The sequence below is a fragment of the Pristis pectinata genome, chromosome 5 (genome assembly GCF_009764475.1).
Source record: "Pristis pectinata isolate sPriPec2 chromosome 5, sPriPec2.1.pri, whole genome shotgun sequence".
Lineage (NCBI taxonomy): Eukaryota > Metazoa > Chordata > Chondrichthyes > Rhinopristiformes > Pristidae > Pristis > Pristis pectinata.
In genome coordinates, this window is record NC_067409.1 from 40,706,347 (window position 1) to 40,725,133 (window position 18,787).

General features: G+C 41.4%; 1 protein-coding gene across 1 annotated transcript in view; it reads left to right on the forward strand.

Annotated features, from left to right (window-relative positions):
* LOC127570638 (tomoregulin-1-like) overlaps positions 1-18,787 on the forward strand; it is a 168,520-nt gene that overhangs the window by 74,177 nt on the left and 75,556 nt on the right. The window lies entirely within an intron of this gene.

Here is an 18,787-nt window from a genome sequence, read left to right on the forward strand (position 1 = left end):
TTCTTTTCCTTTCTTTCCTTTTTCCTTCCTTCCTTCCTTATTATTTATTTTTATGACATACAGATAGTCATTAAAAAAGCAAATGAATACTTTGGTAAAATGTATATGTCAGCAAATTTTAACTGGCTGAAATCACCGTTATGAGAGCCTTCAACAATTTTAGGACAGAATTGTCACTTTGATTAGTTTTGCTGGTAGCACAACCAAAGAGTGTTGAAAAAGATGAGCTTTAGTTATCTTAACCTTGACAATTTCTGTCCCAAGCTCCCTGCACTTCAATTATTAGAGTATCTACCACCCACTAGTTTTTATCTTGCAGCCCTGAAGTAATACTGGGCACCAGTTTATGGTAAGCAGTTGGCTGATTTTATTTAAATAATATCTGGGCTTTAAAAGAATTCTGGTGTTTGCTGCCATAATAGACGGACTGCCAATGCTCCCCCAGTCCCCTCCCACCAACTTTCATCACAGCCTTCAGTACAAACCACCCCTGGTAGTTCCTCTTTATCATGTGAAGGAGCATTTTGGATGGCATTGAGAACCTTGAGGCTTACATCGGATACACACAGAAGCAGCAGAAAGAGTGCAGCACCTCACAAACTATCCACCCACCTATCCACGGGGTCAGAATCAGGTTTACTATCACTGACATATGTCGTGAAGTTTGTTGTTTTGTGGCAGCAGTACAGTGCAATACATAAAGACATAAAAATTACTATAAGTTGCAAAAATAAATAAATAGTGCTAAAAAAGGAATAACGAGGTAGTGTTCATGGGTTCATGGTCTGTTCAGAAATCTGATGGCAGAGGAGAAGAAACTGTTCCTGAAATGTTGTGTGTTGGTCTTCAGGCTCCTGTACCTCCTCCCCGATGGTAGTAATGTGAGGAGAACATATCCAGGGTGGTGAGGGTCCTTAATGATGAATGCCACCTTCTTGAGCCACTGCCTCTTGTAGATGTCCTCGATGGCGGGGAGGGTCATGCCTGGGATGGAGCTGGCTGAGTCTACAATGCTCTGAAGCCTCTTTCAATGCTGTGCATTGGAGCCTCCATACCAGGTGGTGATGCAACCATTCAGATTGCTCTCCACCTTACATCTGTAGAAATTTGCATGAGTCTTTGGTGACATACCAAATCTCTTCTAATGATCTCAAGGGACTGTCCAAGATGAAGAAGTTACTCAGCTCCTCTCCTTACTGCCCAGGGCCCACTGCTTTCTCAGCTCCACCCACATGTTCTACCGCATCCTTGTTAAGAACACAGTGAGCCAGAGTGGACGATTGGTATAGCATATATTGAGAAATGTCTCCTTAAAAAATACACTTCTTGTGTGCTGCACATGAAAAATAAAATGTTGGAATGCTACTGGTGGGATAATAACAAGATATGAGGGTTAAAAACTACAAAATTGTGAAAATTAGTTAAGAAGTATGACAATAGTTGGTGCTTGTGTAATTCATTGAATGGGAGGAACATAGATTGAGGAGTAGGCTATTGTCTTAGTGAGCTGTTCTATTTCTCCTTGTAAAAATTAAATTTCCAATTATAACAGTTTTCTTTTTTGCTATGTGCCATCCCTCCCCCATTGTTATATGTATGCAACTCCTACCACTGCTTTGTGCCTTTAATTCCTCAACTACATAATCCACTGCCTGTTCACTCTGACTGTCATCCCATTCCTTGACTGTATTAATTGAATTTTTTGCTCAATATACTAGTACTCCACTGCAATTCCTGATATATTGTGACAGTAACTATATTGAAGCTTCTCTATAGTATGCAAGGATGTAATAGCACAATCAATTTTCTTTTAAGAAAAAGCTTAGGAAATATTTAAGACTTTATTGACGTTTTGTTTGTTGCTGGATGGGTCCTCATGGCAAGGCCAACATTTAATGTGGAGAAATGTGAGGCCATTCACTTTAGTAGGAAGAATTGAAAAGCAGAATAATCATAGAAGGTTTATGATGCTGAAAGAGGCCATTTGGCCCATTATTGCCCTATCAGTTGAAAAAGCTGTCCAGCCTAATCCCACCTTCCAGCATAAGACCATAACATATTCGAGCAGAATTAAAGCGATTGGCCCATCGACTATGCTCCGCCGTTCAATCATGGCTGATTTGTTTGCAACCCCATTCTCCCATCTTCTCCTTGAAACCCTTAATCTCCTTACCAATCAAAAACCTATCAATCTCTGGTTTACATACACCCAATGACACTCCCTCCACAGACCTTTGTGATAACGGATTCCACAAATTCACCACTCTCTGGCTGAAGAAATTCTTCCCCATCTCAGTTTTAAAGGGATGTACCTTTATTCTGAGGCTGTGCCCTTGGATCCTAGACTCTCCTACTAATGGAAACATCCTCTCCATGTCCACTCTATGTAGGCCTTTCAGTATCCAGCACGTTTCAATGAGATCCCCCCTCATCCTTCTGAACTCCCATTGAATACAGCCCCAGAGACATCAAACATAGGTTAAGCCTTTCATTCCTGGGATCACTCTTGTGATCACTCCAGGGTCAGCACATCTTTCTTTAGATATGGTGCCCAAATTAGCTCACAATATTCCAAATGCAGTCTGACCAATGCCTTATAAAGCCTCAGCAGTACATTCTTGCTTTTTTATGTTCTAGTCCTCTCAAAATGAATGCTAACATTACATTTGCCTTCTTTACTACCAACTCAACCTGCAAGTTAACCTTAAGGGAATTCTGAACTAGGACTCTCAAGTCCCTTTGCACCTTTGATTTCTGAATTCTCTCCCCATTTAGAAAAAAGTCTACACTTTTATTCTTCCTACCAAAGTGCATTGGATCTGTGGTCCTCCAGGTCATTACATATACAACTATTTTCTGAAGAGGATTTCTGCCTCTACCACTGTTGAAAGCAATGAGTTCCAAACTTCTGCCACCTGCCATGTGAAAACATTTTCCTTCATCTCCCCTCTAATCCTCCTACCAATTACTTTAAGTAGTGATAGTGAGGAACTTCAGGAATGCATGTATAAACTGGAAAAGCAGTGATGAAAAGGGCATAGAGGGCTCAGGAGAAAGTTCCAGGGATGGCTGGTTTATCATGAGGTACAATTAAGTAGATTAAGTCTGCACTCTCTTGACTATAGACAAATGACAGGTGATTTCACTGAAATATATATTGTAAATATCTTAAGAGGCTTGGCAGGGTAGGTGTGGAGTTGGGATGTCTAGAGTCATGGGTGACAGAATCCAAATTAAGGGATCTAGGACAGACATGAGGAAAAAGGTCTTCATCCAGAAAGTGGTCAATCTTTGAAATTTATGACCCAAGAGAGCCGTGGAGACTCAGTTGCTGTTTATATTCAAAGCAAAGTAAAATAGATTTTTCAGGTATGAAGGGATTCAAGGGCAATGGGGTTAGTGAAGGAAAGGGGTGCAGAGGTGAAAACAGCCATGATCTTATTGAATTGTGGAGCAGGCACAAGGGGCCAAATGGAGAGAGGTTATGCTAAAACTGTATGCAACACCAGTCAGGCTATGGTTTGAGTTCTGCATCTAGTTCTGGTCAACACATTTCAGGTTGCTGACTTAATTTAAACTCATGAGGTACTCTAGAGTGGGTGCTGAGGAGATTTGTCAGGGCTGGGAAAATTTAACAATGAGGAAGCATTGGACAGGCTGGGTAATTTCATTTCCAACAAAGGTAACTAAAGGGAGACTTAATTAAATTTGATTAAGATTATGAAAAGCTTAGAAAGATTAAATAGGATGGACCTTGTTCCATTAGCAGAGGTATCAAAAAAACAGGGAGCATAGATTTAGAAAATAGTTCCCAGGTGGAAGGAGGCCATCTGGCTGTCGATTTGATTCTGACTTATCTAAGAGTAAAAAAGAGACAGAAGAGTAAATTTGTGGCAGATATATGAAAGTGCAAAAAAAAAAGACAGATTTCCAATATCTTAATATTAACTGTGATACAGATAGTGTAAAAGGTACAGAGGAAACAGAATTTCTAAGCTGCATCCAGGACAATCTTTTTAGCCCATGAGTAGTAAATCCAACCAGAGGGCTAATTCTGAATGAGGTTCAGGGAATGAAGCTTGTACCAGTTTGATGGCATTTTTTTTTGGCAATGGTCATAATTTAGTAATTTTTACATAGTTATGGAAAAATGACAAAGATAAAAGAGTAATGGTTCTAAATTGAAGGAAGGCAAATCTAGGAAGTGATTTAACAAATTGGACTGGAAGCAGCTACTTGAAGATAAATCAGTGTCAGAGTAGTGTGAGACATTGAAAAGGGGGATTCAAGGTGTTCCTCATAAATATATTTGCATAAAGGAGGGATATCACTTCCAAATAAATAGCACTCTAGATAATAAGATGCATAGAGGCTAGGATAGGGCAGAAAAGGAAAGTTTAGGTTAGACAACAAGAGCAGAACATATAATCAGCCTAAAAGAGTACTGAAAGTGTAGTGGTGAAATTTAAGAAGAAATTAGGAAAGCAGGGAGGGTGTATGAAAAAATATTGGCAGGTAAAATCAAAGAAAATCCAAAGGTATATAAAGAGCAAGAGGATAACCAAGGAAAGAATGGGCTGTGTGAGGGATTAAAAAGGAGACGGAGGGTGTGTGAGTTTGGTTCTTAATGAAGACTTTGTGACAATCTACACAAAAAGGGGGATGATGCTGATGTTGTAATTAAGGAGGGAGATTATGAAATATTATTGGGATAAACATTGTAAGAGAGGAAGTATTAAAAGGTTTAGCATCTTAGAAAGTGCACAATTCAATAGGCTCATGAAAAATATATCCCAGTTAAAGGAAGCAGAGAAGAATATTGCCAAAGCCCTGGCAATCATTTTTTTAATCCACCTTGGCAAAAAGAGAGGTGCAAAATGATTGGAAGGTTGCTAACATTATATCACATTACAAGAAATATCTATCAAGAGGGTGCAGAGGAGATTTATGAGGATATTGTCAGGGCTGGAAAATGTTAGCAATGAAAGAAGATTGGACAGGTTGTGTTTTTTCTTTGGAACAAAGGAAACTGAGGAGAGATTTAATTGAAGTGTATGAAGTGAAGGTTATCGGGGGCTTAGAGAGAGTAAATAGGATAGACATCATTCTCTTCGCAGAGGGATCAAAAAACAAGGAGCATAGATTTTCAGGAAAATTCCAGTGTGGAAGGAGGCCACCTGGCCAGTCAAGTGGTCCTGGGTCTATGTTAGAATAATTCAGTCTGTCCTATGCCCTCATTCCCTCCCCAAAGCTCTGCAAAGTCTTCCCTTTCGGATAATAATTCAGCTTATTTCTGTGAACTACAATTGAATCTGCCTCATCTATTATCCTGGCCATGCATTCCAGATCCTAACCAATCATTAGGCAAAAAAAAAGGCCTGTCCTCAGGTCACTTTTGTTTCTTTTGTTAGTCACCTTCATTCCCTGTCCCCAAGTACTGACCTTCTACATCAATGGGAACAGTTTCTCTCTATCTACTTTGATTTTACTCTTCACAATTTTAAACACCTCCATAAGATTTTCTTCTAAATGTATCTGTTCCAAGGAGAACAACCCTGGCTTGTCCTAACAAAAGTTCCTCTTCCCTGGACTTATTTTGGAAACTCTCTTCTGTACCTTCTACAAGGCCATTATATCCTTTGTAAAACATGGCACCCAGAACTGGATGAAATATTCCAGTTGTGGCCAAGCCAATGATTTATGAAGGTGATCATGAATTCCATGATCTTGCATTGTACTCCTCATTTATAAAGCCCAGGATCCAATCAATTTCTTCTCTACTTGCCCTGCCGCTTTCAACAAACTGTGCAGATATACCCCAGACGTCTCTGTTTTGTACTCCTTTCAAAATTGTGTGCTCCAGTTTATAATACCTGCTCCCATTATTCCTCTAAAAAATTAAGACTCTGTTGTTCTGATGAAGCCCAGGTCCTGCAGTTCTCTAAAAGAAGCATTGCATAGGGAATGACATCACCTTGTGAGGCTCTGCTTTGCAAAGATAACTGTTCTCAAGAAATGCCCAGGCAAATCTGATGATTGTCATGATTCAACTCAGACAGCATTTGCGATTTATCTTGTGCTCTGATTTCTAAAAGTGATTTGGCATTTTGTTGGGAATGGAACAACCTCATGCAGAACAGTATTTCTTCCACAAATTGGAGGAGAAATTCCTTTTCTTTTACTGTGTGTATTCACAAAATATAATCTTCGAGTTTCCCTGCAGCTGATTCTTTTCTGACCATGCATCCCCTGTAATAATCATCTAGAAATAACTGCTTCCCTTCAACTATTGATTGCCTGCTTAGTTTATACTGATTGCAAGGCTAGATAAGAAACTATCTTGGTAAAATGAAAGGTCAACAACTGAACTATTAAATCAGTTTTCCTCTCCACAAAAGCTGCCTGATTTACTGAGTATTTCCAGCATTTTTTGTATTTTCAATATCTGCCATACTTTGTTTAAGTGACAAGCACATCTCCTACCTTTTCCTGGGCTGAACCCCAACTATCGTCTGGAGAAACACATCTGAGCTCTAATTGACCTCTTCTTTTACAGGCTTGGTACATCAAGAGCTCAGCGGATTGGAAGATTGAACCTGAATGCTTTTACTGTCTGACAACATGATATTCTCACTCATTGTGTCCCTGTATCTTTCGTTATTAGTAATATTATTTTAAGAAGAAAAATTGGGCTTCCATGAATACTACAGCTGATATTTTACATAAGAGAATTGTAACCATGCACCAGGTTCATTTCTGGAGTAAGACATCCCAAGGACCATGATTATCTCTGCCTCAAAATTAAAATACAATTGCAGCAACATTTTCTTTTATACTTATTTTTGGGATCTGGGTGTCGCCGGTATGATTAGCATTTACTGCTCATCCCAGTTGCCCTTGAAAGGGTAGTGGTGAGCTGCCTTCCTTAACTGCTGCAGTCCTTCTAGTGAAGTTACTCCCACTGAGCCTTTGGGCAGCAAGTTCCATGACTTAGACTGAGTCACAATGAAATAAAGGGGGTATATTTCCAAGTCGGGGTGGTGCATGACTTGGAGAGGAACCTGTGGGTGCTGGTGTTCCCATGCATCTCCTTTCCTTGTCCTTCATGAAATAGTGAGTTTGTGAGGTGCCTACAGAGCAGCCTGGTGAGTAAGTGGAGTGCATTTTGTAAATGGTGTACACTATACACTGGTGGTGGAAGGAAGGAATGTTTAGGGTGGTTGATTGGGTGCCATTCAAGCAGGCTGCTTTGTCCTAGATTGTGTTGAGCTTTTTGAGAGTTTTTGGCACTGAACTCATCAGGCAAGTGGAGAGTATTCGATAACACCCCTTACCTGTGTCCTATAGATATTACAGAGGCCTTGGAGTCATAGAATCATAGAGTTATACACCAGAGAAACGGGTCCAACTCATCCATGCTGACCAAGGTGCCTACATGGGCTGGTCCCATTTGCCTGCATTTGGCCCATCTCCTTCTAAATATTTCCTATCAACACACCTGTCCAAATAGGTTGTATTTAAACACTGTAATTGTACAATGTTTAAACATTGTAATTGCAGCCGCCTCTACCACTTCCTCTAACAGCTCATTCCACAAACCTCTGTGTGGAAAAAGTTGCCCCTCAGATCCCTTTTAGATCTTTCCGCTCTCAAGATAAACCAACGCCCTTGCGTTTAAGACTCCCCTATCCTGGCAAAAAGAATGCCATCATCCACTTTATCTATGCCCCTCATGATTTTATAAACCTCTATAAAGTCACCCCTCAGCTTCCTTCATTGCAGGGAAAACAGTCCCGGTCTATCCAGTCTCTCTTCATAACTCAAGCCCTCCAGTCCCAGCAACATCCTTCTGAATCTTTTCTGCACCCTCTCCAGCTTAATGACATCCTTCCTATGTATGGTGACCAGAACTGCACACAAATACTCCAGGTTCATTCTCACCAACATCTTGTAACATGAAATCTCATCTCTCTTACTCAGTGCCCCGGATGATGAAGACAAACATGCCACATGCCTTTATCAATACCCTGTCTTCCTGTGTTGTCACTTTCAGGAAACTATGTACTTATGGTCCAAGGTGTCTCTTTTCTACAACACTCCCCATGGCCCTGCCATTCACTGTGTTCTCCTGCCCTGGATTAACTTCCCAAAATGCATCACTTTGCAGTTATCTGAGCTAAATTCCATCTGCCATTCCTTTGCCCACTTTCCCAGTTGATCTAAATCCTGTCGTAACCTTAGACAACCTTCTTCGTTGCCCACCACACCACCAATTTTGGTGTCATCTGCAAATTTGCTAATCATGCCACCTACATTCTGATCCAAGTCATTAATACATATGACAAACAACAGGGGACCCAGCACCGATCCCTGCCACATACCACTGGTCACAGGCCTCCAATCTGAAAAACAACCCTCCACTACCACTCCCCAACTCCTTCCACCAAGTCAATCTTGAATCCAATTGGCTACCTCACCCTAGATCCCATAGGGTCTAACCTTCTGGACAGCCTACCGTGCAAGACATTGTCAAAAGTCTTGCAAAATTCCATGTAGAAAATGTCTATTGCCCTGCCCTCACCAATCCTCGAGGTCACTGTTTCACAAACTTCAACCAAATTTGTGAGAGACGATTTCCCACACACAAAGCCGTGCTGACTATTCCCTAATCAGTCCTTTTCTTTCCAAATGCAGATGGATCCTGTCTCTCAGAATCCCCTCTAGTAACTTTCCCACCATTGATGCTAAGTTCACCAGCCTGCAGTTCCCTGGCTTGTCCTTGCAGCCCTTCTTAAATAAAGGTACAACATTAGCCACCATCTGGTCTTCCAGTACCTCACCCAGTGCCAGGAAGTGAATCATTTACTGCAGGATACCCAGATTCTGACCTTCTCTTGTAATTACAGAATTTGTGTTTAGTTTAGTTAAGTTTCTGGTTAGTGTTGAACCCCAGGATTATGGTGGCAAACTCTGCATTGATAAAGTCATTGAATGTCAAGAGTGGATGGTTAGATTCTCTCCTTCTGGAGGTGGACATTATGGTGCGAATGTCACTTGCCACTTCTCAGGCCATGTTGTCCAGGACTTGCTGCTTGCTAATTTGCTGAAAAGCCATATTCATACTGTTGCTGCCCTTTTTTTGAGCCAAAGTCTGACCACAAATATTCAAGCATTTCACCTTTCTGCAATATTGTCCCATTTTAGAAGACAAATGCTAACAAGATTGTTGTTTGAGTACAATTTTTAACAAGTGGGTATAATTGAAAATATTTTGTTGATTGCAAGTACACATTTTTCAAAAAATGGTTGCCACAACTGTAACAAGCTTTAATTGGATTTGCATTTTTATTAAAACATTTATTGAACAAAATTAATACAGGATGGTAAAATGAGTTTTAAAAATCTCAGAACTTTATTTCCACATTTTTGGTCTTGATTTGCTAGAACTTTCAATGTGATCTGATATAGCACATACTTTTGAAAAGCACGTAAAGGAAAATTTGACAGTGATTTAGCACTTGATCCAATATCACTATTTTGCAGTGATATTTACTTAGTGCTTTTGTGTGGTAAGCTGAAAGAAAAAAATGCAAATTTTATCAGAGTTAATTTTTCAGGTCGACAGTCTTTCATCAGAACTGTTATCATTCTAATTAAAAATCATCACCTTGAAATGTCAACTGTACATCTCTCTCCCCAATGCTGCCTAACCTGCTGAATATTTCCAGGATTTTCTGTTTTTATTTTTGTCTAGTAAATGGCTCTTTACCAAGTTGCTATCACTTCTATCTACAGATGGTAATAAGTTCATATAAAGCTACATGTAATTTTGCAGCACCTTGTGTCTCATTTGAAGGTTTTGCAAGTATCATCTACTGCAGTTAGAAATAAAATTTCCATTTATCATTTGAAACTAGCAAAGCATGCAACAAAATATAATCGGAAGTGTGGGAAGAATTTTCCAACAATGTTGTCCTCTTTCTCCACAGTGGTTTTCCATGGATATTAATGTTGGAAGATGCAACAGGAAAAATTGGTGGTGGTATTAGATTGCTAACTTTAGTCTTCCCTTCTCTAAAGCCAAATTTATACACACTAATACACTTCCATTATTTTATCATTTTCTGCTTAATTGTGCCAATTAGGAATGTGTTAATGGTTTCTGATGTTAATTGATACTCACTTATAGTGCATTCTCTGAAGGCACCCACAATTGGCCATCTGATTCTCGTTAGTAGGGTGGTTATCCCTCTTCACTACACCTGGGTAGATGTGTGATTACAAAAGAGGTAGTGATTTGTTGAATCGGGTCTCTGCCCTTCCATATGCTTCTATGATGTTGTAGGGTTTGCTGGTGATGATGCAATTTAAATGAAGGGGCCTTTGCCTGCAGTAGATGTGGAGGCAATGATCCATGATGAGTTGAGAGCAGTGCCCCAAATGTGGCCTCAGTTTTCCTCTGGATGCAATTATTGAGCTCGTCAGTACTTGGAAATATGATCACCAAAGGAAATCTGAACCAAGGCCTTCCTGGAAATCCCTGTGGACTGAAGAATTTCTTAGCTCCTGAAAGCAGGCCAAATATTTAATAGACACATTTACAATTTAATTTTAAAATATTCCCCACAGTGCACCTCAAGGCCCTGATGTCAGGTGCTAGGAGAGCAGTCACAGACTTAAGAGACTTAGCTTCATTCCCATTTACTTCTCAATATTCAGGCATTTGTCAAATCAACCAGTCTCTCAGTCAAGAAAGCTTAGAGGGTGAAATTATTTGACCTAGTTAAAGGAAAGAAGGAGGAAGCCTTCTATGGCAAAGATAACAGTAGGTATGCTTAAAATATGAAAATGAAAATACTTCCAAATCACTTTAGAAAGTTGGGTGATTCTTCCCCTTAGTACACTCACCTGGAACTTCCATGTGGATTTTCCTGATCATAAAGTCATACAGCACAGAAACAGACCCTTTGGCCCACTGAGTCCACACTGACCATCAAGCATCCCCTACACTAATTCCATTTCATTTTCCCCATATTTTCAATTCCCTGCAGATTCTACCACTCACCCACACACAAGGGGCAATTTACAGTGACCAAATAACTTATCAATCCACGTGTCTTTGCATGTGGAGGAATCCGGAGCACCCAGATGAAGCCCATGTGGTCACAGGGAGAACGTGCAAACTCCTCGCAGAATCAGAATCAGGTTTATTATCACTGATCTATGTGATGTGAAATCTGTTGTTTGGTGACAGTAGTACAGTGCGAAGACATAAAATTACTATAAATTACAAAGATAATTAAATAGTGCAAAAAAAAGGAATAAGAAAAGGCAAAGAAAAAAAGAAAAAGAGAAAGCACTGGAGATCAGGATCAAACCTGGGTCTTTGGAGCTACAAGGCAACAGTTCTACTAGTTGTACCACATATGCCCCTACAAATCATTGTCTGCAAAATCTGTGGAAGATTGATGGAAATTCCAAAGAGATGCTTTTGATCAAGTTCACTAAAATTCTTCGCCAAAATGTTAGTTCATGTGGAATCTTGCATAAGGGGACCTCTGTGCAATTATTTTAATTAAGGAAATCAAACTGGCATTCCCATCCCATGACTCCTGTTTTCCAAACTGTGGCAATTTTGAAAGTGCAGTGACAAGAAAGCAAAAGTAGAGGCCTATTTATGCATTCATAATATCAACTGTTGCTTCATCACAAATAAGGTTTTGGAACTAATCTTAACCAAAATAAACATTAGAGTCATAGAGTACTACAGCACAGAAACAGGACCTTTGGCCCATCTAGTTCATGCCGACCTGATCTTCTGCCTAGTCCCATCGACCTACACCCAGACCATATCCCTCCAAACCCCTCCCATCCATGTTCCTATCCAAACTTCCCTTAAATGTTACAATTGAAACTGCATTTACCACCTCTGCTGGCAGCTCATTCCACACTCACACCACCCTCTAAGTGAAGAAGTTTCCCCTCAGATTCCCATTATATATTTCACCTTTCACTATCCTTAAACTAATAGAAAATACCAAAAGGTTATGCTAAGCTAAAATATTTGTTAACTTTGTAGGTGATATTTTCATTCTTGGCCATCCTTGTAATCTCTTTGTGTTTTTCTGATGGCTTGAGACAGGCTGAGGAACACTTCTCAAATACACATACCAAATCCCACTTCCATTTAGTCTTCACATACCCGAGAACTGAACTGTCCCCAAGCACAACAAAGTGTCAGTTCAGTCTTAATAGCTGTTTCTTTGTTTTTCCAGTCCTAATTGTGTGTTAAGAAAAATCTGTTCATTTTCTTTAAGGTACATGCCTTTTAACCCTATACGCCTTGCAAGAAAATGAAGGAGAGTCACACCCAGTTAGTATTTAATTTCTCAGGCTGGTTTGTTGAACTTGGGTTTCAGCCTGAAGTTACCAGAATGTGATGTGTGGCCCAGTGGTGCTCGACACATTACAATTAATTTTTGTCGCAGAGGACTCAGTGTTCTAACTGTGGAATTAATTGTGCAGCAAGACTGAGGTGTAGATTAATGAATCCAATGTCAGGAGCAGATCTCGGATAAGAAATTCTGTATATATTTATCTACTTAAAGCAGAGAAAAAGACCATAATAAGTCAAATTGTATTCTGGGCTTTTCGCATAGGTGCATTCGAAACAAGAAAGTACCATAAAAAATTCACAAGATGCTGATCACAGTTGGATCAACTTGTTCGGTTCTTAAAACGCTACTTTGATAATAATATTAGAGCCATTGAAAAGCAACAGTGAATGCTTACTGGAGTTATACCTGGATTAGGAAGTTTTAGTTACAGAAAAAAGATCAGAAAAATCAATTCTTTTTCACTAGTCCTGGGAGATGAAGAGAAGATCTATTAGAAGTATTCAAAATTATGAAAGATTTCAAGAGGTTAGATGAGTTCTTTACCATGACCTGCCACTGAGGCATAGACTAGGCTTTAAAAGAGAATTGAATAAATATTTGAACAGGAGATTAAAAGGCAATAAGGGCAGGAGACTGCACTTAAGAGGAACTCAATTTAAGTTCCTTTACACCCACAGGCTCTGTAAGTGATTTTGCTTCCCTGGTGTGCCATGATTTGTGTGAGACCAAAGTTCCAAAGTCAAAAATAACCCTGCAAAATCTCTGGATTGAAACCGGAAAGTAAAATGTTCCCTTTATCAGAACTTTGTTTCTCAGGGCCCCGCCAAGGCTGCAGACCAAGTGGGATTAGTATAGATGGGTACTTAATGGTCTGTATGGACATGCTGGGCTGAAGGATCTGTTTCTGTGCTTTATGACCCTATGACTCTCTGACTATGATTCATTTGCTGCTGAACCCCATATACCTCGTCATGGCCCTTACTCTTTATTGTCTATCTGCATTGCACTTTCTCTGTAACTGTAATATTCTGCATTCTGTTACTGCTTTTCCCTTGTACTACCTCAAAGTACTTTTGTTTTTGAAATGATCTGTATGGATGGCTTGCAAAACTAAGTTTTTCATTGTATCTTGGTATATGTGACAATAGTAAACCAATACCAATATCTCCAAACGTGACAATTCCTACTCACAGGTGGCTAGTTGTTCTTGTTCTTTTTGGAGAAGGCTGCCAGACTTTGTTTTTATCCCTGCTCTGGAAGACCCAGGGGCATCTCAGTAGAGATACTGTGGCAGTTTCATACAAGATCTGTGGGTAAACATAAGTGGACAGAGATTCCATTTATCATTTGTCCTCTATTGTGACCCTCACAGTATTTTAAAATTAATGATTCTAAGTCTAGATTCTGAGAAGATATTGCCATGGGTACATGTACCTATTCATTGATCATCAGGGATCTATATACACCACTCTAAGAAAAAAGAACTTGCATTTGCGTTGCACCTATAATAATTTCAGATTATCCAAAAAAGCTTCACAGCCAATGAAGTTCCTTTGAACTGTACTCATTTTGTGATGTGGACCTCCTTTGTCTTACCATCTGTAAACCAGAGTTCATCCAAAACCCTCCTACCCACATTCTTATTCACATCCAAATCACTTTCACCCATCAATTCTTTGTTCATTGACTTCCACTGGCTCCTGACTAATCAACACTTTAAATTTGACCTTGTCTTCAGAGCTCTTCATATCCTCACCTCTCCCTTTTTTCTGTAATATCTTCCAACCCCATGACCTTCCAAGATATCTGAACTTCTAGTTCTGATCTCCTGAGCACATTCAGTTTCAGTCACTATACTGTTAATATGCTTGCCTCCAGCTGCTAAGGCACTAAACCTTTGACTTCTCCCCCTAAGCCTTTCTACCTCTTTACCTGCTCCTTTATGCACACTTTAAAACATGCTTAATTGGCACTGCAGCCACTTTTTGCAAAAGAAAATCTTACAAATTGGAATGATGTACATGACCAAATGTCTTATTTTAGTAAAGCTTATTGAAGAATAAATATTGATTAGCCCTCAGCAAACTGCTTTCCCATTTGAAAGTAATGAAATCGGATCTTTCACATTCAGAGAACATAAGCACCTTAATTTCATGTCATATTCAAATGATGGCATCTTTGACAACTCAGGACATGCAATTATTGCAATGAGGTGTCAGCCAAGATTACGTATGAGTTCCACAATGGAGCTTGAACTAAGAACCATAGAACCATTGAACCATAGAACAATACAGCACAATACGGGCCCTTCAGCCCACCATGTTGTGCCGCCATTCAAACCAGACCTAAGACTTTCTAACCCCTTCCTCCCACATATCCCTCTAACTTAAATTCCTCCATATGTTTATCTAACAATCTCTTGAACTGGTCCAATGTATCAGCCTCCACCACCACCCCAGGCAGCGCATTCCATGCACCAACCACTCTCTGGGTGAAAAACGTTCTGATATCTCCCTTGAACTTCCCACCCAATACCTTAAAGCCATGTCCTCTTGTTTTGAAGATTGGCGCCCTGGGAAAGAGGTGCTGGCTGTCCACTCTATTTATTCCTCTCTTGTATATCTTGTATACCTCTATCATGTCTCCCCTCATCCTCCTTCTCTCCAATGAGAACAGCCCCAGCTCCTTTAGTCCCTCCTCATAATCCATACTCTCTAATCCTGCAGCATCCTGGTAGATCTCCTCTGCACCCTTTCCAACACCTCCACATCCTTCCTATAATGAGGCAACCAGAACTGGACACAGTACTCCAAGTGTGGCCTAACCAGAGTTTTGTAAAGCTGCATCATCACTTTGTGACTCTTAAACTCGATCCCCTGACTTATGAAAGCTAACATCCCATAAGCTTTCTTAACTACCCTATCCACCTGCGAGGCAACTTTCAGTGATCTGTGGATATGAACCCCCAGATCCCTCTGCTCCTCTACACTGCCCAGAATCCTGCCATTTACCTTGTACTCTGCCTTGGAGTTTGTCCTTCCAAAGTGTGCCACCTCACACTTCTCTGGATTGAACTCCATCTGCCACTTGTCAGCCCAGCTCTGCATCCTATCAATATCCCTCTGTAAGCTTCAACAGCCCTCCACACTATCCACAACACCACCAATCTTTGTGTCATCTTCAAACTTGCTAACCCAACCTTCCACCCTCTCATCTAAGTCGTTAATAAATATCACAAAAAGTAGAGGTCCCAGAACCGATCCCTGCGGGACACCACTAGTCACAGCCCTCCAATCTGAATGCACTCCATCCACCACAACTCTCTGCTTTCTACAGGCAAGCCAATTTTGAATCTACACGGCCAAGCTTCCCCGGATCCCTTGGCCTCTGACCTTCTGAAGAAGCCTACCATGTGGAGCCTTGTCAAATGCCTTACTAAAATCCATGTAGACCACATCCACTGCACTACCGTCATCAATCTTCCTGGTCACCTCCTCAAAGAACCCTATCAGGCTTGTGAGGCAAGGTCTTCCCTTCACAAAGCCATGCTGGCTGTCCCTAATCGGTCCATGTTTCTCCAAATGCTCATAGATCCTATCTCTTAGAATTCTTTCCAATAGCTTACCCACCACAGACGTAAGACTCACTGGTCTGTAATTCCATGGACTATCCCTACTACCTTTTTTGAATAAGGGGACAACATTCACCACCCTCCAATCCTCCAGTATCATCCCTGTTGACAACGAGGACTCAAAGTTCCTAACCAATGGTTCAGCAATCTCCTCCCTCGCCTCATGAAGCAGCCTGGGGAGTATTCCGTCAGGCCCCAGGGACTTACCTGTCCTAATATTTTCTAAAAACTCCAACACATCCTCTCTCTTAATAACTACATACTCTAGAACATTACCCTCACCTACACTGTTCTCAACATCACCAAGACCCCTCTCCTTGGTGAATAGTGAAGAGGAGTATTCATTGAGAACCTCACCCACTTCCACAGCTTCCAGGCACATCCTCCCACCTTTGTCTTTAATTGGACCTACCTTTACCCTAGCCATCCTTCTGCTCTTTACGTATGAGAAAAAAGCCTTGGGATTCTCCTTAACCCTACTCGCCAAAGCCTTTTCATGTCCCCTTCTTGCTCTCCTCAGCCCTTTCTTAAGTTCCTTCCTTGCTACTCTATATTCCTCATGAGCCCTGTCCGATCCTTGCTGCTTATACCTTATGTATGCTGCCCTCTTCTTCCTAACTAGTTGTTCCACCTCTCTCATCACCCACAGTTCCTTCACCCTGCCATTCCTTCTCTGCCTCACCAGGACAAATTTATCCCTAACATCCTGCAAAAGATCCCTGAACATCGACCACATCTCCATAGTACATTTCCCTTCAAAAATGTCATCCCAATTTACACTCCCAAGTTCTCGCCTTATAGCCTCATAATTCACCTTTCCCCAATTAAATATCTTCCTGTCCTCTTTGCTCCTATCCCTGTCCATGACAATTCTAAAGATTATGGAGCAATGGTCACTGTCCCCCAAATGCTCACCCACCGATAGATCTGTCACCTGACCCAGTTCATTACCTAAAACTAGATCTAATATGGCATTCCCTCTAGTCAGCCTGTCAACATACTGCGTCAGGAATCCGTCCTGGACACACTTAACAAACTGCGCTTCATCTAAACCTTTGGCACTAAGTTTGTGCCGATCAATATTTGGATAGTTGAAGTCTCCCATTATAATAACCCTGTTATTTTCGCATCTCTCCAAAAACTGCCTCCCAATCTGCTCATAAGTATCCTTACTGCTACCAGGGGGCCTATAGAATACTCCCAGGAGGGTAACTGCCCCTTTCTTGTTCCTAACTTCCACCCATATTGACTCTAGAGAGGATCCTTCTACATTATCTACCCTTTCTGCAGCTGTAACAGTGTCCCTGACCAATATCGCCACCCCTCTTCCTCTTTTCCCTCCCCCCTATCCCTTTCAAAACACTGAAAACCAGGAATATTCAATATCCATTCCTGCCCCGATGTCAGCCATGTCTCTGTAATAGCCACAATATCATAGTCCATAGTCCACAATATCATACTTATCCAAGCTCTCAGTTCATCTCCCTTATTCCTGATGCTTCTCGCATTCAAGTAAATGCACTTTAGCCCATCCACCTTACTACTTTTGTAGCCTGTACTCTGCTTCTCCTTCCTCAAAGCCTCTCTACCTGTCAGATCTGCCTTTTCCCCATCCACTTCTTCCTCTGACCTACTCCTCCGGTTCCCTTCCCCCTCGCAATTTAGTTTAAACCCTCCTGAACCACCCTAGCAAACCTGGCTGCAAGGATATTGGCCCCCCTCAGGTTCGGGTGTAACCTGTTCTCTCTGTACAGGTCGCACCTTCCCCAGAAGAGATCCCAATGATCCAAAAATCTAAAACCTTCCCTCCTGCACCAACTTCTCAGCCACACATTTATCTGCCATCTCCTCCTATTCCTACCTTCACTATCGCGTGGCACTGGCAGCAATCCCGAGATTGCTACCCTCAAGGTCCTGTCCTTCAGCCTTCTGCCTAGCTCGCTAAACTCACTTTTCAGGACCTTATCCCTCTTTCCACCTATGTCGTTGGTACCAACATGAACCACGACTTCTGGCTGTTCTCCCTCCCGCTCTAGAATCCTGTGGACCCGATCAGTGACATCCCGGACCCTGGGACCTGAGAGGCAACATACCATCGGGGATTCATGGTCACTGCCACAGAACCTCTTGTCTGTTTCCCAGATTATCGAGTCCCCTATCACTACTGCCTTCCTCTTCTCCTCCCTTCCCTTCTGAGCAGCAGGACTGGTCCCAGTGCCACAGACCTGGCTACTGCTGCTAGGCCCCGGCAGGTCATCTCCCTCAACAGCTTCCAAAGCGGAAAATGTGTTACTGAGGGGAACAGCCTCTGGGGTCCTCTGCTCTATCTGCCTGTTTGTTTTCTTTTTCCTTTTCCCTCCCCTGACAGTCACCATTCTATCTACTTGCTGGACTCCAGAATTACCTGCTCTAGGGGGGGGGGGGGGTGACCGTCTCCTTATGTACAGTATCTACAAAACTCTCCCCCTCCCCAATGCTGCGCAGTGTTTGAAGCTGTAACTCCAGCTCATCGATTTTCAGCCGATGTTCTTCCAGCCTCAAGCACTTACTGCAGATGTGGCCATCTTGGACCGCAGCAAGGTCCACAAGTTCCCACATCACGCAGCTGCAGCATACCACTCTGTCCTCCATCTGAACTAATTCCTTTTTTTCTCCCCCTAGTTTTTCCTACTTAAAAATTTGTAACAGATAACAGGTAAACCTTACCTTTACCTACCTACCAGCTACTCACCTGCCTTGCCCCTTTATGCCGAAGCCC